Here is a 21,331-nt window from a genome sequence, read left to right as displayed (position 1 = left end):
TATAAACAAATATGAATCAATCTATTTCATGATGACAATTAATTGGACGATTTAGGACTGATTCTGGATTTTTAATAAATTTACAACCAAAACAAATATTTAGTTAGTAGAATTTGCAGGAAATTATGCTTGGAGAGGAAGAAGCACTTTATCTCCATCAAAAAATAGAAGCGCATCCATTTGTTATTTTTTAAGTGGTGACAGTAAAATCAATTCTAAAGGGAGGGAAAGAAAATGAGATTTTGAGTTCCTTACCAAACCTCCTGGTTCCACTTGACACACAAATTAGTCTCCCATCCTCTTTGTTTTTAATGCCTTACAGGATGTGTGCCTGGAAGAAAAAGAAAGCTGGTAACACATAAGAATGACAGTGACTAATGCAAAGGACAACAGAGAAGTGACAATTCCTTTGAGTGGCACCATTAGCTACATGCTGTTAGGCTGTTTTCTCAGCTCTAGGCCTAAATATTGTAGCATCTTCAATGTTTACAGAAAGTCCTATGGAGAGCTACAGACTGTCTGTTGTTTGTCTCTGATCGTTAGGTACTTATACATTAAGGCAGGTATGGATTCTCTGTCTTACTCTTCTTTTTTTGTGTGTGGGGGGGGGCAGTCCTGGCCCTTGGACTCAGGGCCTGAGCACCTTCCCTGGCCTCTTCTTGCTCAAGGCTAGCACTCTGCCACTTGAGCCACAGCGCCCCCTCTGGCCGTTTTCCATATATGTGGTGCTGGGGAATCGAACTGAGAGCTTCAGGTGTAGGAGTGCTTGCCACTAGGCCATACTCCCAGCCCCTGTCTTACTCTTCTTAACATTGCTCTCCTCTTGAGACTCCAGAGGAGTTACAAGAGAGTTTCCTTACCTTATCATGCTGCAAAATTTAGAGGACAGACTATTTTTTCTTCTTTATTGTCATGGTGAAGTACAGAGGATTTACAGATTTAAATGTATGTCAGTGAGTACATTTCTTATCCAACTTGTTACCTCCTCGCTCATTTTCCCCCACTTCCCTATTTCCCTTTCCCGCCATGAGTTGTACAGTTGGTTTACACCAAATGGTTTTGTAAGTATTGCTTTTGGAATGGTTTCTCTTTTTTTTATCTCTGTCTCTCGATTTTGGTATTCTCTTTCCCTTCCCTAGTTCCAATACACATATATACAGTATCTGGGGTACTAAGATCAGATACAATGATAAAGGGGTAAAAGCACAGGAAAGGAATATGGGAGAAAAAAAAAGGGTACAGTTTCACATGGCATGTTGAAAATAATTACAACAATGATATAACACTTGTTAACATAAATTGGAGTTCATTTTGCTTAGCATCATCTTATGTATTTATACAGGCATAGCTATTGGATATTGTGATCTTCTGCTATGACTATCCTAAACATGTACTAATTATTCCCTATGAGGGAGACCATAGAGTCCATGTTTCTTTGGGTCTGGCTCACTTCACTTAGTATGATTTTTTTCCAAGTCCTTCCATTTCCTTTTGAGTGGGGCAGTATCATTCTTTCTGAGAGAGGTATAGAATTCCATTGTTTACATGTACTACATTTTCTTTTTTTTTTATTAATTGGACATAAATTTTTTTACAAGGTGTTGTGCAAAGAGGGTGCAGTTACATAGTAGGGCAGTGTGTACATTTCTTGTGATATCTTACGACCTGTTTTCTATCCCTTGTCTAGGTCAGGTTGACATATATGCAATATACAATGTATCAAGAACATATACAGTATTCACAGACTTGGTCTCTACTGTCTCTCCGTCTCCCTTTGTTAACAGTCATAAATCAGGGAGATCATGCCCCTTTGTTTTCTGTGTTCTAGGCTTGTCTCACTCAACATTATTTGTTCAAGTTCTGACCATTTCCCTGAGAATAACAGTATTTCACCATTCCTAATCGCTATGTAGTATTCCATTGTGTATAAGTACCATATTTTTTGGATCCATTCGTCTGTGGAGGGGCATCTGGGTTGTTTCCATATTTTGGCTATTGTGAATTGCACCGCGATAAACATGGAAGTACAAATGCCTTTTTGATATCTTGGATTTTGCTGTTTAGGATAGATGCCTAGGAGTGGTATGGCTGGGTCATAGGGTAGGTCTATATTGAGCTTTTTGAGAAACCTCCATACTGTTATCCAAAGTGGTTGTACTAATTTGCACTCCCACCAACAATGGAGAAGGGTTCCTCTTTCCCTACCGCCCCTCCAGCATTTGTTGTTTCCTGAGTTCAGAGTATAGGCCATTCTAACTGGGGTGAGGTGGTATCTCAGGGTTGTTTTTATTTGCATTTCCTTTACTAGCAGGGATGTTGAGCATTTCCTCATATGTTTCTTTGCCATTTTTATATCTTCTCTTGTGAAGTCTCTCTTTAGCTCTTTTGCCCATTTCCTAATAGGTTTATTGGGCTTGGAGGGGCTTAGTTTTTTAAGTTCTCTGTAGATGACTGATATCAGGCCTTTGTCTGTTGCTGTGCTGGTAGATATCCTTTCCCATATGGTTGGCTGTCTTTCTATTTTGGTGGCTATGTCCTTAGCTGTGCAGAAACTTTTTAATTTGTAATAGTCCCATTTGTCAAGTCTTTCCCCTATTTGTTGTGCCCCTGGGACTCTATTCAGGAAGTTCCTTCCTGTGCCTATAAGTTCTAGTGTCTTTCCTACTCTGTCCTTCAGTAGATTCAAGGATTCAGGTCTGATATTGAGGTCCTTGATCCATTTTGAGTTGATCTTGGTGCATGGTGATAGGCTTGAGTCTACTTTGAGTTTTCTGCATATGGCTGCCCAGTTCTCCCAGCACCAGTAGTTGAAGAGGCTATGTTTATTCCATTGTATGTCTTTAGCTCCTTTGTCGAATATCAGTTGGCTGTAAGAGTGCGGTTTTATTTCTGGGTCTTCAGTTCTAATCCATTGGTCTTCCGATCTGTTTTTATACCAATACCATGCTGTTTTTGTTATGATGGCCTTGTAGTAGAGCTTGAAGTCTGGTATTGTGATACCTCCTGCACTGCTTTGTTTGCCTAGAATTGCTTTGGCTATTCTAGGTTTTTTGCTGTTCCATATGAATTTATGGATTTGTTTCTCTATTTCAGTGAAGAATGTGGCTGGGATTTTGATAGGGATTGCATTGAATTTGTATAACAATTTGGGCAATATGGCCATTTTCACTATATTGATTCTGCCTACCCATGAGCATGGGAAGTCTTTCCATCTCCTTGTGTCTTCTTTGATTTCCCTTATTAGATTTTTGTAGTTTTCATTGAATAGGTCCGTCACGTCCTTGGTTAAGTTGATCCCTAGGTACTTTATTCTTTTTTTGGCTACTGTAAATGGAATTGTTTCCATAATTTCCTTTTCTGTTTGTCTATTGCTGGTGTACAGAAAAGCTGCTGACTTTTGTGGGTTGATTTTGTATCCTGCTACTTTGCCAAATTGGTTTATTAGGTGTAGGAGTTTGGGTACTGAGTTTTTTGGGTCCATCAGATATAAGATCATGTCGTCTGCGAATAGGGATAACTTGATTTCTTCCTTGCCGATGTGGATCCCTTTGATGTCCTCCTCTTGCCTTATTGCTATGGCTAGGGATTCCAGCACTATGTTGAACAGAAGTGGGGAGAGTGGGCATCCTTGTCTTGTTCCTGAGTTTAGAGGGAATGATTTAAGTTTCTCTCCATTTAATATGATATTAGCAGTTGGTCTGTTGTATATGGCTTTTATTGTTTTGAGGAATGTTCCATCTATTCCTGTTCTCTCCAAAGCTTTTAATAGGTATGGATGTTGTATTTTGTCAAAGGCTTTTTGGGCATCGACTGAGATAACAATGTGATTCTTGATTTTAGTTCTGTTTATGTGGTGAATTACGTTGATTGATTTACGGATGTTGAAACATCCTTGTGACTGAGGGATGAAGCCTACTTGGTCATGATGTATGATATTCTTGATCAGTTTCTGGATCCTATTGGCTAATATTTTATTGAGGAGCTTTGCATCTGTGTTCATTAGTGATATTGGTCTGTAGTTCTCTTTTTTTGTTGGATCTTTGCCTGGTTTGGGAATGAGTATATTAGCTTCGTAGAATGAGTTTGGGATTTCTCCCTCCGTTTCTATTTCGTGCAAGAGTTTGAGGAGTATTGGTATTAGCTCCTCACTAAAGGTTTTGTAGAATTCGTTGGTGAATCCATCTGGGCCTGGGCTTTTCTTAGTAGGGAGGTTCTTGATTACCTCCTGTATCTCACCGTAAGTTATTGGTTTATTTAGTTGATTTATTTCTTCTTGGTTCAGTTTGGGCAGTTTGTACTTCTCTAAGAATTGATCCATTTCTGTAAAATTATTGTTTTTTGCTGAGTAGAGGTTTTGGAAATAGCTCCTTATGATTGTTTGAATATCGTGTGTACTTGTTGTAATTTTTCCTGTGGAGTCCCTGATTTTATGAATATGAGTCTCTTCTCTTCTTTTTTTTGTAAGTCTTGCAAGGGGTCTGTCAATTTTGTTTATTTTCTCAAAGAACCAGCTTTTAGTCTTATTTATTTGTTGAATGGTCTTTCTATTTTCAATCAGATTTATCTCTTCTTTAATCTTTGTGATCTCTCCCCTCCTAGTCATTTTAGATTGTGTCATTTCTTGTTTCTCCAGTTGTTTTAGTTTCATCGTGAGGGTATTCACCTGCTCTGCTTCCATTCTTTTAATGTGGGTGCTGAGTGCAATGATCTTGCCCCTCAGCAGTCAGGCATTTTTTTTTAAGATACGGTCACACTGTGTTGTCCAGGCTGGCTTTGAACTCCTGATCATTCTGTCTCAGCCTCCCGAGTTGCTGGGATTACAGGTATGTGCCCTGACACCCAACTACTTCATAGATTGTTATTGAAGCTCTTTTAAAAAAATTTTAATTTTAAAACAGTTCCTATAGAGGTGATGTACAAAGGGGTTACAATTACATTAGTCAGGAAAAAGAGTACATTTCTTTTTGGACAGTGTCACCCCTTCCCTCCAGTTGTTATTGCTGCTTGTCCTGTATTTTGTCCAAAAGCCACTTGGAACATCTTCGAGAATTTTTTCTTCCCTTGCAAATACTATTACAGCACTCTCATACTTTGGTCAAGATAGGGTTTCCAGTTTTCTTGAGCAATACTAATTGGTTTTGTTATTATTTTAAGTGGATGTAAAACAATAAAATAATTTTGGTTCTCTGTGATTCTATTCTTTTTTTTTTTTTGCATTGCTTGATTTTGTTAATGTGTGACAATATGTCCTTAGAATATCAAAGACCGACTGGACAGACTTGGAGAGCAGATTGCGGTCATTCATGAAAAGCAGCCCGACGTTATTGTAGAGGCCTCTGGACCCAAAGCCATCCAGATCAGGGATTTGCTCTCACAGCTGAATGCAGAGTGGGACAGAATTAATAGAATGTACAGTGACCGTAGAAGGTATGTGTGAATTCAATTTACAGTTCATTTTCCAAACTATGCCTACAAGTCCACGGTCCATGGACAGGTTCATGTGTACATGAAGATAGCTGAAAATCCAGTTCATATCTTTGTTATCTACTTGGTTAATACCTTGTGCCAGTACAAGGGCTTAAACATAGGGCCATGATTCTTTCTCTTAGGTTTTTTTGCTCAAGGCTAGTGCTCTACCACTTGACCCATAGCTCCATTTCTGGTCTTTTGCTGGTTCATTAGAGATAAGAATCTCATGGATATTCCTCCCCACACTGACTTTGAATATTGGTCCTCAAAACTCAGCTTCTGGAGTTGCTAGGATTACAAGTGTCAATCATTGGTTCCTGGCCTACAACATAATATCAATACTGTGGGAGTACCCTAAGTTTTAGGACCTCAACTCATTTCTGTTTTCTTTAAAAAATTAAAAAGGATTTTCATTAATGATCACTTTTCCATACCTGATTCATGTGGATGAAAAACAGAGTCAACTACACATAACTGAAATCCATTTACAATTAGATCCTTATTTATCACTTTCTAGTTAATAGACTATGTTTGAGCCTTCTTACCAGATTTTGAATTATGGAGGCGTGGAATGAAAAACTGGTAAGATTTTTTTTTTTTTGGCCAGGAGTAGAAATAAGATATCAAATAACCTAATAAAAAACTATGTAATGCACACTGCAGTGCTGAATTTAGTAACTTAAACAGGGAAGAAATTTTTTCCTAGGTTGTGACTCATGTTACAGCTTCTACTTAAAGCTTTTCTGTATCTGAGGAACTTCTAGCTTTGTTTGTGAGCCATTGATCTTCACACGTACCTTATCAAGTAGATCATTATTTTTCCTTTATTGCAGAGGAGGGGGCTGAATCACAGAAAGTTAACTTGCTTAAAGCTATTAATTGGTTCAACAGCTTGGGCAGGCAGTTTGATGGTTGATCTTGCCTGCCTGCCTTCTCTCCTTCCCTCCCTCCCTCCCTCCCTCCCTTCCTTTCCATTCTCCTTTCTTCAAACTTCACAAGGACCAACACACACACACACACACACACACACACATACACACACACACACAGACACCAACAGCAGCAAGTTCTTACAGACATATACATTTCTTTTAAAATAATTTATGCTTAAGCAATTAACCATTCTAAATAACCATTCTAAATAAAATTTGAGTTTGATTTTTGAAAATAATTCTTCATAGCAGAATATTTGGGTATTTGATTATGATGCTTGTTTGGCATTTGGTTTTTTCCTGTCTTTATCTTTAAATCTAAGATTAATGATAATGTTAGGGATTTTTTTATATTTTTAAATCCTAATGTCAAGTTAACTTTATTTCTGTTCCTGGGGCTTGAACTCAAGTCTTAGGTGCTGTCTCTTAGCTTTTCTTGCTCAAGGTTGGCACTCTACCACTTGGGCCACAGCTCCACTTCCAACTTTTTGGTGGTCAATTGAATTAAGAGCATCATAAACTTTCCTGCCCAGTCTGGCTTTGAACCTCAATCCTCAGATCTCAGCCTCCTGAGTAGCTAGGATTCCAGGTGTGAGCCATTGGTGCCCTGCTTTTGTGTATGCATAAGGGAGAGAAGACCAAAAAGAAATTGCTGACCCAAGTAGTGAGATAGAGAATTCTTAAGTGCTAAATCACCACCATGACCTATTGATATCAGAATGAGCCTCCCCTGTCAGTTGTCAATTTCAAACAACCCTTTCACCATTCAAGATGAACTTCTATCATTGGACTTCCACACTAGATGGTACAGCGCAAAACCTAACCCTTATGTCCTGACTGTTAGACTATACTAGACCATGCCAGGAACCAGGCAGACATCCAGGTGTAGCTAAACAAAGGGATGGTTTATTGTCAGGAGGGGGATCCGCTCCTCTCCGCGGGCCAGCAGCTCCTCTCTGTGGCCGCTTGGTCTCCCCCGCCCCCAGGGTTTGGCTATCAGGCACAGTGAGGTGGTGTCAGCACCCTGCTGCTCCTGAGGGTGCTGCTTGGTGGTCCTGTGCTGAGGGGGTGGGGGTGAAGGGGGGGGACCCGTTCCTCTGCCGGCGGATTATTGGTGTTCCCCGCCCTGGTCATCCGCCGGCTGAGTGGTGGGTGGTGTTCACTCCTCCGCTCCCTCTACTGTCTGTGATGATCCGGTCGTGTGTCCCGCTCCTCCTCTCCTCCGCTCCTTCCACTGTCTATCCGTTCCGCTCCTCCGCTCCTCCTCTCCTCCGCTCCTCCTCTCCTCCGCTCCTCCTCTCCTCCGCTCCTTCCACTGTCTATCCGTTCGGCTCCTCCGCTCTTCCTCTCCTCCGCTCCTTCTCTCCTCCGCTCCTTCCACTGTCTATCCGTCCGGCTCCTCCTCTCCTCTGCTCCTTCCACTGTCTATCCGTTCCGCTCCTCCGCTCCTCCGCTCCTCCTCTCCTCCGCTCCTCCTCTCCTCCTCTCCTCCGCTCCTTCCACTGTCTATCCGTTCCGCTCCTCTTCTCCTCCGCTCCTCCTCTCCTCTGCTCCTTCCACTGTCTATCCGTTCGGCTCCTCCTCTCCTCCTCTCCTCCGCTCCTCCTCTCCTCCGCTCCTCCTCTCCTCCGCTCCTCCTCTCCTCCGCTCCTCCGCTCCTCCGCTCCTCCGCTCCTCCTCTCCTCCGCTCCTTCCACTGTCTATCCGTTCCGCTCCTCCTCTCCTCCTCTCCTCCGCTCCTCCTCTCCTCCTCTCCTCCTCTCCTCCGCTCCTCCTCTCCTCCTCTCCTCCGCTCCTCCTCTCCTCCGCTCCTCCTCTCCTCCGCTCCTCCTCTCCTCCGCTCCTCCTCTCCTCCGCTCCTCCGCTCCTCCTCTCCTCCGCTCCTCCTCTCCTCCGCTCCTTCCACTGTCTATCCGTTCGGCTCCTCCGCTCCTCCTCTCCTCCGCTCCTTCCACTGTGTATCCGTTCGGCTCCTCCGCTCCTCCTCTCCTCCGCTCCTTCCACTGTGTATCCGTTCGGCTCCTCCGCTCCTCCTCTCCTCCGCTGCTTCGTCTGCTTTTGGTGGTCTCCGTCCCGCTCTTCCTCTCCTTCACCTGCTGTGTGTAGTGTTCTCCAGCCCGCTCCTCCACTGGCTCCTGGTTAATCTCTGCTCTTGTTCAGGCCGGCTGGGTTCCTTCGCTGCTCTCCCCTTGCTGGCATCGTGTGGCTTTCTGCTTGATTCCTCTTCTAACCCCAGGCGAGGCCGCGCCTGCCCCCAGGCCAGGGCTGGGGCTCTCCAGTCTGTAGGCCTGGGATCGGGTTCTCCGAATCTTTGCAGACCCGGGCTCTGGCCTTCCTGTTCCCGGGCAGGGCCGGCATGCTTAGGTGCACGGGCCGGGGCACCCCAGCAGTGTGCATTTGTTGGGGGCTCTGACCTTCCTGTCCTCCGGGCCCCGGTCTTCTCCCGTTTCCGGGGCCCTCACTCCTTCTGTTGCTGGGGCCCGGGTTCTCTTCTCCTCTGCCCCCGGGCCCTCACTCCTTCTCCCTGGGGCCCGGGTTCTCTTCTCTTGTGCCCCCGGGCCCTCACTCCTTCTGTCCCTGGGGCCCGGGTTCTCTTCTCCTCTGCCCCCGGGCCCTCACTCCTTCTGTCCCTGGGGCCCGGGTTCTCTTCTCTCATGCCCCCGGGCCCTCACTCCTTCTGTCCCTGGGGCCCGGGTTCTCTTCTCCTCTGCCCCCGGGCCCTCACTCCTTCTCCCTGGGGCCCGGGTTCTCTTCTCTTGTGCCCCCGGGCCCTCACTCCTTCTCCCTGGGGCCCGGGTTCTCTTCTCTTGTGCCCCCGGGCCCTCACTTCTTCTCCCTGGGGCCCGGGTTCTCTTCTCTTGTGCCCCCGGGCCCTCACTCTTTCCGTCCCTGGGGCCCGGGTTCTCTTCTCCTGTGCCCCCGGGCCCTCACTCCTTCTGTCCCTGGGGCCCGGGTTCTCTTCTCCTCTGCCCCCGGGCCCTCACTCCTTCTGTCCCTGGGGCCCGGGTTCTCTTCTCTTGTGCCCCCGGGCCCTCACTCCTTCTGTCCCTGGGGCCCGGGTTCTCTTCTCTTGTGCCCCCGGGCCCTCACTCTTTCCGTCCCTGGGGCCCGGGTTCTCTTCTCCTGTGTCCCCGGGCCCTCACTCCTTCTGTCCCTGGGGCCCGGGTTCTCTTCTCCTCTGCCCCCGGGCCCTCACTCCTTCTGTCCCTGGGGCCCGGGTTCTCTTCTCTTGTGCCCCCGGGCCCTCACTTCTTCTCCCTGGGGCCCGGGTTCTCTTCTCCTCTGCCCCCGGGCCCTCACTCCTTCTGTCCCTGGGGCCCGGGTTCTCTTCTCCTCTGCCCCCGGGCCCTCACTCCTTCTGTCCCTGGGGCCCAGGTTCTCTTGTCCTGTGCCCCGGGCCCTCGCTTCTCCTTACCCCAGGCCCCGGGAGCTCCTTCCTTGCACCTGAAATAGCTTAATGCCACGCCCCCTTCTATGTCCTAGGCCATGACACAGCAGGTTCCAGAATTCCCCTGCCTGGCGGGTTATGACAGTTTCATTGTGATGGTTTTATGCATGTATATACTAGACTTCTCTTCTTTTTTTTGTGAGTCTTGCAAGGGGTCTGTCAATTTTCTTTATTTTCTCAAAGAACCAGCTTTTAGTCTTATTTATTTGTTGAATGGTCTTTCTATTTTCAATCGGATTTATCTCTTCTTTAATCTTTGTGATCTCTCCCCTCCTAGTCGTTTTAGATTCTGTCATTTCTTGTTTCTCCAGTTTTAGTTTCATCATGAGGGTATTCACCTGCTCTGCTTCCATTCTTTTAATGTGGGTGCTGAGTGCAATGATCTTGCCCCTCAGTACTGCCTTAGCTGTGTCCCGTAGGTTTCTTTGTGATGTGTTTTCTTTGTCATTGTGGCTTATGAATTCGTTGATTTCATCTTTAATTTGATCTGTGGCCCAAGTGTTGGATAGCAGCGTGGGGTTTAGCCTCCAAGAGTGTGTATAGGCTCTGTGGTATCCTTTGTTGTTGAGGGTTACCTTTAATCCACTGTGATCAGATATAATACATGGGATGACGTCAATACTTTTGTATTTGCTGAGGTTCTTTGTGTGGGCTATGACGTGGTCTATTTTGGAATATGGGCTGCTGAAAAGAAGTTGTATTGGGTCTCTGTAGGGTGAAAGGTTCTATATAGGTCTGTTAGATCCATTTGGGAAATGGTGTTATTTAGGTCCTCAGCTCCCTTACTAATCCTCTGGGTGTTGGATCTGTCTCTTGGAGAGAGAGGAGTATTAAAGTCACCCACTATGATTGTGTTTGCGTCTATCTTGCTCTGTAATTCTTTGAGAATTTGCTTGACATATGTCGGGCCTCTTTTGTTTGGTGAGTATACATTTATCACCGTGATTTCTTGATTCTGGATTTTTCCTTGTATTAATATGTAGTGTCCTTCTTTGTCTTTTTGAGTGGACTTTAAAGAGAAGTCCAGCTTGTCTGAGATCAGAATCGCTATACCTGCCGTTTTGGTGGGTGCATTTGCTTGGTAGATCTTGCTCCATCCTTTCACTCGAAGCCTATTTTTGTCCCTTGCTGTAAGGTGGGTCTCTTGTAGACAGCAGATGTCAACTTTTTGTTTGCGAATCCATTCTGCCAGTCTGCTCCTCTTTATCGGGGAGTTTAAACCATTTATATTTAAAGAGATCAAGGATAAGGGTGTTTTTTCTCCTTCCATTTTCTTGGTGGGCTGTTTTTTTCTCTCTTTTTTTTTTTTTTCTTGTCTTTAGTGCGCTGGTCTTTCTGCTCGACTTTGGCTATTGAAGTTTCTTTCTGATTCTGTCTGTGTGTCTTTTATGATCTCTGTTGGGTGGGGTTCCCCTCTTAATATTCGCTGTAGGGCTGGTTTTTTATTCACATACTCCTTTAGCTCCTCTTTGGTGTGGAAAGATCTGGTTCTCCCTTCGAATGTGAACTCCAATTTCGCTGGATATTTGATCCGAGGTTGTAAATTGTTATTCTGGAGTACTTGGATGGTGTTCTTCCACTCACTTCGAGCTTGGTAAGTTTGTGTGGATAAGTCGGATGTTATTCGAATCCTCTTCCCATTGAAAAAAGTTTCCTTCTTCGCTTTGGCTGAATTCAGAATTTGCTCTTTAATCTTGAGGTCTGTAGTCTTGAATATTATGTGCCTTGGGGTGGCTTTCCTGGGGTCTGGCCTGCCAGGTGTCCTATAGGCTTCGGTTACCTGGATGGGGTCCCCTGTGAGATTGGGGAAGTTTTCTGTAATAACTTTATTGAGAACATGATTAAGCCCTCTGCTCTGGTATTCGGCTCCTTCTTCTATTCCAATTATGCGCAGATTATATCTCTTGTCTTTGTCCATTAGTTCCTGGATTAGTCTTCCCTGAAGCTTCACCTTTTCTTGGAGTGTGGTCATTTTCTGGTTGTTGTCAGCTGCTTCATCGTCCAGGCGAGAGATTCTGGATTCTATATGGTCCACTCTTTGTGTTATGGTTTCAATTGCGGAGTTTATGGATGTCAGAGAGCTATTTATGGTTGTCATATCAGCTCTGATCGTGGAGATTTCTTCCTTTAAAGAGTTGTATTTTAAATCTATTTTTTCATGCATTTCAATTCTCAGGATGTGGAGATATTCTTTAAAGGCAGCTTGCATTGTATCCATTTTTGCTTCCATTTCTTTAAAGCAGGCTTGCATTGTATCCAGTTTTGCTTCCATTTCTTTCTTGGCTTCCTGGGTGTCCTTCCAGATTTCCGCTCTAAATTCCTGGAATTGTTTTCTGATTTCATTTCTGACGCTTTCGATCATTCCTGTTAACATGGCCTCATTTGCTTTTTTAGTCTCCATCTCTTCTTCAGTCATGCTGCTTTTTGGAGCTGGCGAGTTGGCTTGCCCTTTGATGAACTGAGTTATGTTTCTTTGTGATTTGCGCATCTGGAGATCTGGATGGCTTCTCAGGTTTGGTTTGTAGCTCTTCCCTCCCTCCTGTGTAGACGTGTCTACGGCAGCAGGTGCTGCCGCTGTGGCCCCGCCCACCAGTGCAGTGTACGCCTACCAGAGCAGGCGCTGTCGCCGGGGGCCCCGCCCTCCTGTGCGCTGTGTGTCCACTGCAACAGGCACTCCGGCGGGATATGCCTCCCAGAGCAAGTCCCGGGTTGTTGGGTTGTGCTTGCGCCCTCCTGCGAGTCCGTTGGGGGGGGCGGTATGTGTGGGGTCCAGTGGGATCGACTGTCCGGGTGTGGCTTGGCACCTTCAGACCTCACCTCCGCTGTGAGTGGGGGACGTGATCAGGCTCAGGTGACCCTGCTGGGCTGGTATTGCCCACCAGCGCCTGTGGTTTTAGTTGTAAGAGTCTGCGAGGTCCAGGCACCTCGGGTGGGGTTTGCACAACTGGCCATCTCCCGGCCCTTTTGCTGCTTTGTGTGTGTGTCCCGCGCAGCCGTTGGCCCTCCAGGGGTTGGCTAAGTGTCGTGGTGGCTTCCCTGGTTCCCGATTTCTGCCGTGCTGGGTTCCCTTGTCCGAACCCGGTGTGGACCCGAACTTCTCGTCGCTGCCGGTGTGTGTCTTGGTCCGCACCCTGCCTTGTGTCCGTGGGGTCTCCCGCTATATGAATTCTGCGCTCCTGGCAGCCTGTCTGCCGATCGCCGGGTTCCCCTTTCCCAGCCTGACCCTGTTTGGGTCAGGGTCGGCTGGAGGGGGGAGGGTGCCCCGGTGAATCTCCGGCTCCGTGTAGGTTTTCGGTTCTTCTTTTTTGCTCCTTTTTGTTTTCCTGCGTTTCTCCACTGCTTCTGGCTGCTGGTTTTGCTGGGTTCTTGATGGGGTGTTGGTGTTGGAGTTCCCAGCTCACTATGCCGTTGGAGCGAGTCGGGGTGCCTCCCTATTCTATCGGCGCCATCTTTCCTCCTCCAACATGTGCTACATTTTCTTGATCCACTCATCTACTGCGGAGAATCTGGATTGGTTCCATATTTAACAATGAGAAATTGTGCTGCGGTGAACATAATTGTGCTGCTGGCTTTAGTGTGGTCTTGCTTGTAATCTTTTGGGTAGATGTCCAAAAGTGGGGCTGCTGGCTTGTAGGTGAGCTCTACTTTTAGCCTTCTGAGGAACCTCCATATGGTTTTCCAGAGTGGTTAAACAAGGTTACATTCCCACCAACAATGAAGTAGGGTTCCCCTTTGGCCACATCCCCTCCGACATTTGTTATTATTTTTCCTGATAATAGACATTCTTACTGGATTGGGGTGGAATCTCAGTGTTGCTTTGATTTGCATTTCTCTTATGGCCAGGGATGTAGAGCACTTCTTCATGTGTCGCTTGGTCATTCTCAGTTCCTCTTCAGAGAAGTCTCTTTTTAGGTCTTTAGACCATTTGTTGAGGGGGCCATTGGTTCTATGAGGATTTGTTTTGGAGGAATTTAATTTTTTAGTTCTACATATGTTTTAGATATGAGGCCTTTTTCTGTTGTATGGCTGGTAAAGATCTTCCCCCAATCTGTAGGCTTTCTATTTATCTTGCAAGCTATGTCCTTTGCCACGCAGAAGCTCTGCAGTTTGATACAGTCCCATTTGTCCAAGCTTTCTTTGATTTGCTGCATTTCTAGGCCTTTATTAAGGAAGTTTCGTCTTCTGCCAAGGAGCCCAAGTGTTTCTCCTATTCTAGAGAGAGTTTTAAAAGTTTTGAATATCAAGTATAAATGACAGCTACAATCCCACGATGCTTTGCAAAATGGCTATCTGCATTTTTTCCATCCCCACTTGACTCCCTAATAATGAAAACAAATAATGATTCTAAAATAATGAGGCTTATTTTAGTACATGTAATTTAAGGGTTCCTTGATACAGCATGGAATAGTATTGGGTATTTTACCAGAAATTACCCAACTCAAATCAAAGAATATAACTAAATCCTAAGTCATTACGAAGTGGTAAAACGCTTAGGCATAAGAAACATCTGTACTACTGCACTGGATCAGACAGATTTCTACTCACCATGTTTTGTTTTTAAATACCCTGTTGTATTCCTAGAGAAAACCAAAGCAGATCTAAGAGGGAAAACAGCAATCACAAAGCATCTTTCAGCTCTTTATTTTTATCATCAGATATATCTTCCACATTTAACTGCCAAACTAATTTCTTTTCTTATTATATTGAGGCCTGAGATTATATATTCCTGATGGAATTATTTAAAAAAAAATCTAAACTACACAAGTGTTCACTAAGACCTGTTTTTCAAATTTAAAGTGAATGCAGCAAATTGACATTTAGGGCTCAACCTGAAGTGGGGGAAAAAATCCTGTCGCTGTGGAAACCAGCATGTGTATGGCATTTGCAGATCTTCTGTTTCTCTGTATCAGAGGGCTAATTTTCAACACATAAATACACAGAAACAAAGTGGTCATGCTGGCGCTGGCACTCTTCACTGCTCTCTGCACACATGCATGCACATACCCACACACACGTGTGTGCCCCCAGACACACACACACACACACACACACAATTTATTGAATTTTAGAGCACAAATAAAAATAACCTTGCTTCATCAACTACTTCCAAAGAGAAGTCCCTCATCTATTTGTTACATTCAAGGATGGCTCTCACTAGATGACCAAGTGGGATAAACTTTAACATCCAGTTCATTTCTTCAGAGAATATCTTACATACAAACACTTCTTTCTCCTGCATTTCTGTCTGCGTCATGGGCTTCTCCTGAGCCCTTCCTTCCAGGGACTATGAACAAATTCCAGGTAGGCAGAAGGAAGACAGACGAGGATAGAATCCAAACTTCTACAAAGGTAAAAGCTGACAAACTTAACATACAACTTGCCTTCCTAGCTGCTTCAAATGTGAATAGACACTTGATCTCGGCACCAATATTTTCTGCGTATAAATTTTGAGGAACACTGAGAAAAATGGGCAAATAAATTTCTAATAGAACTTAGAAATGGTTAAAATCCAATACATTTGATTCAGCCATTGGAAAAGGCCACTGAGCATGAAAGGTCTCCTTATTTAAAGCAAAGACCTATATAGATATCCTTCAAATTCCCATGTTCCCTAATTATTATGAATGTTTGACATGTGGTACATCACTAGCTATTTATAGTGACAAAGAATTGATACTTAGCTTACATTGCTTCCTTTTAATGAAAGAGTTTGATTTTCAGTAAAATAAATCCATGAAGTTTTGCATTTTTTATTTCTGTAATATGATGAAGTAGAAAATGTAGCATCAAATCTTTTTAACTAGTCTTATTATGCATTTGTATTTATACCTCTTTCCTCTTTGGACCCTCAATTATCATTTATTTATTTAATTGTTTATTCATTTAGGTTGTATTCTTAGTCAGAACAGGTATAGAACTTTCCAGCATTTAGGAATCCTAAAGGTATAGATAAGCAACAGTAAAAGAAATGAGGGGACAGAATAGGGCAATAAAGGGGAGAGATTGCTTTGTTCTTTCTGGGAATGAGTAGATTTTCAGAGAATTTGGGTACCACCTTTTCTACACTCCTTGTATGGTGAGTCTTAATTATCCTTTAATTCCCTTCCCATCTGTATCAAGGCAAAAAGTAAACTCGAACAAGGTATGTTAATAGATAGATGATGAGTAGAAAAATTTGACAACCTAGAGGAAGTCATGTCACTATATATAATCCTCCCACTACAGACATCAGCTTCAGGTTAAATAAGGAGAAATGTGGCAGAGAGTGAGAAATGTATGCATAGTTAAGATAGTCCCAAATCATTATCTCAGTCTGGTTGACCATTCTCAGTCTTTGTTCTTGGAAGGGTTCTAGTGAAGTTATCATTTGGCCACTGGCACGGTTCAGGAACAAGTTGCCTGGTGGGTGATGTTCTGAGTTTCATCTATTTTATGAAGAAAAGAGGAAAGCATTGCCTGTGAGAGGGGTCGCTTGCCTTCCATATGATATGCCTATTCACGAATCCTATCTTTCCTAAAGCCTTAGGATGACTGCAAAGCGACTACAGCAGAGAATATCTCAGATACAAAGTTGAGGGACTTAATTAAGTTAATGAACAGATTGCAGAAAGAGCATCAATCGTAGGTTGTCAATTACAATTTTTGTGCCATTACACCTTTACCAGAGCAGAACTTGAAGGATAAAAGCTAAATGATATTTGCATGAACATGTCATATGCATATCTATGCATGTATGTTTTGAATATGATATATTTCTGCTCCATATGGAATGAAAAACATTCATCCATAAAAGGGGCTATATTTAATTGTCTTCAAGAAAATAAAATGCTTATATTACATAAAACAAATATTCCTTAAATTCTTGGATGTGCAGAAAATAAAGCAAGTGCATTTTAAGATCATATGATATTGATAAATCTTTGGTCAGAAAGGCTAAATCATTATTATTGATTTATGAAAACAATTATATCTTGAGAGTTACCAACTATAAACATAAGCATAATATTTTTAGTCTGGATTTACTATCAAATAAATTCAGGTTATTGCCATTAGATGTTTTATATTACAGAAATATGAGTTTGAACTAAGAACAAATATACCAGTGAAAGTGCAGTGTCTTTTATTAATATATAGCCAACATAATGGCAAAATAAAAACCCTATATCCTTAGAACTTTAAGTTTCTTGTATGCATATTCAGTAAAATAACTAAAGAGAAATAACTTAATCATCACTGGATTTGATAGTATCAGAATATATCTACTTAAAAATACTTTCTCAAATCTTTTTGGTAACATATATTTGGAGTCTCACTAAGTTAAATAAAGTGATGAATATCTAATGAATATCTACACCATTTCCAAGGAAGATAAAAATACTGAAACTTAATTGCTGAACATTCTTTTCCACTTCTTATTACAGCTTCTTATTGCAGAATAACTGAATATAATTCATCTTGGTGTCAAGCGTGTTTCCATATTACATTGAAAAATGTCCCTGAGAGGTTCATGGTTCTAAAAATTAAATTTAATAAACATTAGGAATTCTAATGACTCAACTGGTAGAACAAGTACAAGGCTCTGAGTTCAAACCCTAGTACCTCCCCCTCCACACACACAAAAAAGAAAAAAAGAATTGTAATAGACATATGGAAATTTAAACCAGAAATAATAAGGGAAACACCCAGCTCAATATGTAAGTGAAGACATAACTCTTAAAATTTAGCCTTTCAGGTATAATGAGGGAAAAAGCAATGAGAACTTAAAATGAAGGGTGAGATCACAAGGCCTCTGAGAGAAAATATTGCAATTAGACTTGCTGAGTTAAAGAAAGAGCTCAGCCGTGGGACTAGACCTAGGAAGAGGAATTTGCCACAAGCAATCTCAGTAAATCCTCAAATCCCGAAGGCCCATGCTGGTGTTCTTACCCTAGAGAAAATCTACTCTCAGTCAATGGAAAGTGTTTGTTTATCCTGCAACAATGTAATTAAACATTGGAGAGAAGCCTGGCATTGCTGCTTCTATTTTGTCAATGTCCTGATTCTAAGCCTTTCCTTCCAAAATCACGTTGCAGTCACTTTGGAAAGACAGGACTGATGGATAACCACTTTTTGCTATGGGGCTAGAATTACCCATAAGGAACAGCAGTCTTGAAAGACAAATCACCCTTCGATAAGGATAATTTTTAATAATGATCAGGATGAACCTTGGAGCCAGAAAATCATCTCATGGGAACCAGATAGCTCCCCTCAGGTGACGTCAGTGATAACCAACTTCTCTGGAACCTCGGAGAATGAGAATGGAGATAACGACTGTGTAGGCCTCAAACTATTGCATACATTTCTTCCTAATTATTCCTCTGTTTAAACCTAACACTCACATCTTTACCTCAAGGGCGATTTAAAATGAACTAAAGTACCATCTTCCCAGAGTGTCATGTCTCATCATCTTTCTCTGCCAAACACTGTCCTAATAAACTTTCCCAGCACTTTCAATGTATTGGTCTGAATTCTTCACTTGCCAAATGCAAAGGGGCCACAGTTGACTCCTTGTGCTGATATTCTGGGAACAAGTTTCCAAAATTGTATATTTTTTTCTTTTTTTTCCAAAATTTTATTATCAAACTGATGTACAGAGAGGTTATAGTTTCATACGTTAGGCATTAAAGGAAAGGTTTTTTTTTTCTTCTGAATAGAAGGATTTGTGTTTATGCAATGGTAAAGAGGAAGGATATAGGACAACTGAATATAAGACAGCTGTAGAAGTTTTATGAAAGAAATATTTTGGAAAAAAATTGCTATATGTGACCAAGCTGGCTAAGAGTTGAGTAGATTCATTTATGTAGCTTATAAATGTGCTTTAATATCAAAAGTGTACCTGAAACCAGAGATTTGTGGTAGAAACTCCACCTGCAAGAGTCCCAATTAGTGCCACAAGAGAGCAGGGAAAGTGTCCTAGGAAAATGGCAGCCAAGTATTCAGAGATAAGCACTGTGTTAATGAATAGCTTTATTTAAAACATATAAACACTGTATATTGTTTTTGCTTTAAGCCTGAAACTCTCCCCCCACCCAATAAGCTGCCACATCTAGAATAAAGAAATAAAAAACCAACAGAAAGAAGATTGGCTTTTCATCTCTGAACAATGTACCTACCTGCTCAGATGATTGGTGTGCTCTAATCTGAGCAAAGATTATCTTAAGGATAAACACTTGCCCTGGAAAATGGGATTGGGAAAACCAGTCTCCCCAGGACAAAAAGTGTTTGCAAAGAAGCATGCCTATCTTGGAAATGGAGACGTCTTTTAAGCAAGCATCTAGCAGAATCTATAACTTATTTAAAGGGATGCTTAAATATTTAAGACTCAAGTTCAGACCAACCTTGAGTCTTTGCATCAGACTGATAGAAATAACATAACAACAATAATAACTAAATATAGCAGTTATCTGATCAAAGAAGAACATTTATGGGAAGTTTGAGCTGGAAACCCCAGCTCTAACTTTTGTTTATACCATAAATTCTCCAATATCAAAATAGCTCAGGTTTCTCATTCAGAGTAAAACTGAGTGTCCAGACCCACCATGTTCTTAAGGCTCAAACTTCAGGAGTCTCAAATGTCAGGTCTAGCCACTTGCCCTATCTGCCAAGCAAAGAGACATGGTGAAAGGCAGAATGAGATGATTTGTTGACAGCCACAGAAAACAGCACTTTTGTTCATCTTCAGCAAGCCTCAGTGGTAAAAGTATTTGCTGCAGTTGGTAAACGTATTGATAGTTAAAAAAGTTTTAAGTCACAAGTATAGAATTCCTCAAAATAATTTATTCTCATTCCTTATGAAGCAAGAGATGCTAAATTAGTTATACTGATTTGATACGTTAAATTTTTATAGAAAGTGGTTTTTTGAAAAAGAAATAATATTTAGAAATATGGATATTACTGAGTATCCTGAAATTGTGTTGAATACCTAAAACTCTGCTATGTCTTGATATAATATTACTAGTTACAATCCTTGTTATTATATTAAAATGTTGTATGCCATAGAAAAAGTCAAAATATCTTCTCGATTACATCATTAATTTAATGTTTGCTCATGAGATCTTTATCCATGACCATTCTAGTCCTTGTCATCCACAAAGTTCATTGTTTTATTCTGATGATTATTTAACTTTTTCAAGTAGCTACATCCTAAATTATTCCATCTTCAAAGAGATTAGTGGATAAGACTCAGACAAGCATAAGATTATAACTTCAAGAACGAACCACTGAATTGAGTAACAATATTTAAAACTCTAATGAAGAAAGTGGCTTCATAAGTCTTCCAGCCCAACATCAAATAGAGGAAAAAATAAGCATATCAGACTGAATGAATTGAAGATTAAACAGTTTTTTTTTGTTTGAAACATTACTGAATTTTTATTGTTTTGTTTTGGGAGGTAAGGACAATTTTGCCTTCTCCCTTAAACTATCTATGGCTTGCAGAAATTGTATAATGTATATTGTGAACAATGATACAACAATTACTTCCCCTATATTATTTTTCTAGAAATGTAAAGGTATTCTTGTTTTAGGGTAACACAATAATATACATAACCTGAAGAAGTATCTGATCATTTAGGAATAGGATATAAATGAAAATATTAGTTATATTATTAATCATTTGAATGTAACATCATTTTTTTGTATGTAACATCATTTTTGAGAAGGTTCTTAGAATCAGATAAGACCTGACAGTTCAAAAAAGCTAAGATTGACTGTGGAACCAAAGAAATAACCTGTCACTTGGTTATAAGAATTACCTGGCTTATGTGGTATGGGTTAGAGTTGTCCACCCACCCGCCAACTCTAGAATGAAAATCTGGCTCTTCCGTCAAATCAACGCAGGTTTCAAAGAATCTACAGTCACCCTGGAGCTTTTGCTTCTTCTCTGCCCAGCCTGCTAGGCCAACAGATCAGAATTTTTTCCTTCTATTTCCATAGGAATCAATGCTCGATTGTCAGCTTGTCAAGCCTAATGGTCTTGTACACACCGACACCGTCTAGAAAGACATATTGGTTAGCTGGACATGTTTTGGGCATTTCTTTGAATGTTATCAGGTGGCCATAAAGTCACCACACTTATGAGTGTCACCCAGTGTTGATTTGATCTCTTTTTAAAATTAGCCCATTGAAATTAGAGTCTGGGAGTATTTGGTTTCCTACTTGCTTGAATACCTCCTTCCAGACTCTATACCTACTGTGCCTCAAGCTGAGGATGCTCTAGGTCTTCCCCTGTTGGTCCATACCAGAGGCCTCTGAGTAGGTCTGTCTGAACTGTGGTATTTTAGTCATTTGGCTTTATCAGTACTTAATGTGAACTAAGCTTTTTTACTTTTACAGAATATAAGCCACTACCCACTGATCTGTTTCCTGGGACCTTTTTGTCCTCTATTAATAGGCTGTGGCACATAACAGAAGCTCAGGGATGGCCAGCCCTTCGAGGTTGGTC

The 21,331-nt window shown here is 42.2% G+C and overlaps 1 long non-coding RNA gene across 1 annotated transcript; it reads left to right on the top strand.

Moving 5' to 3' along the window:
* Positions 1 to 2,912: 2,912 nt before the first annotated feature.
* Positions 2,913 to 20,863, top strand: LOC125357747. Its single transcript, XR_007212196.1, has 3 exons — positions 2,913 to 2,926; positions 18,483 to 18,486; positions 20,737 to 20,863. It is a non-coding gene; the product is annotated as an uncharacterized LOC125357747 (long non-coding RNA).
* The last annotated feature ends 468 nt before the right edge of the window (positions 20,864 to 21,331 follow it).

The sequence above is a fragment of the Perognathus longimembris genome, chromosome 9 (assembly GCF_023159225.1).
Source record: "Perognathus longimembris pacificus isolate PPM17 chromosome 9, ASM2315922v1, whole genome shotgun sequence".
In the NCBI taxonomy this organism is placed as follows: domain Eukaryota; kingdom Metazoa; phylum Chordata; class Mammalia; order Rodentia; family Heteromyidae; genus Perognathus; species Perognathus longimembris.
This window is presented reverse-complemented; position numbering and strand designations above follow the sequence as displayed.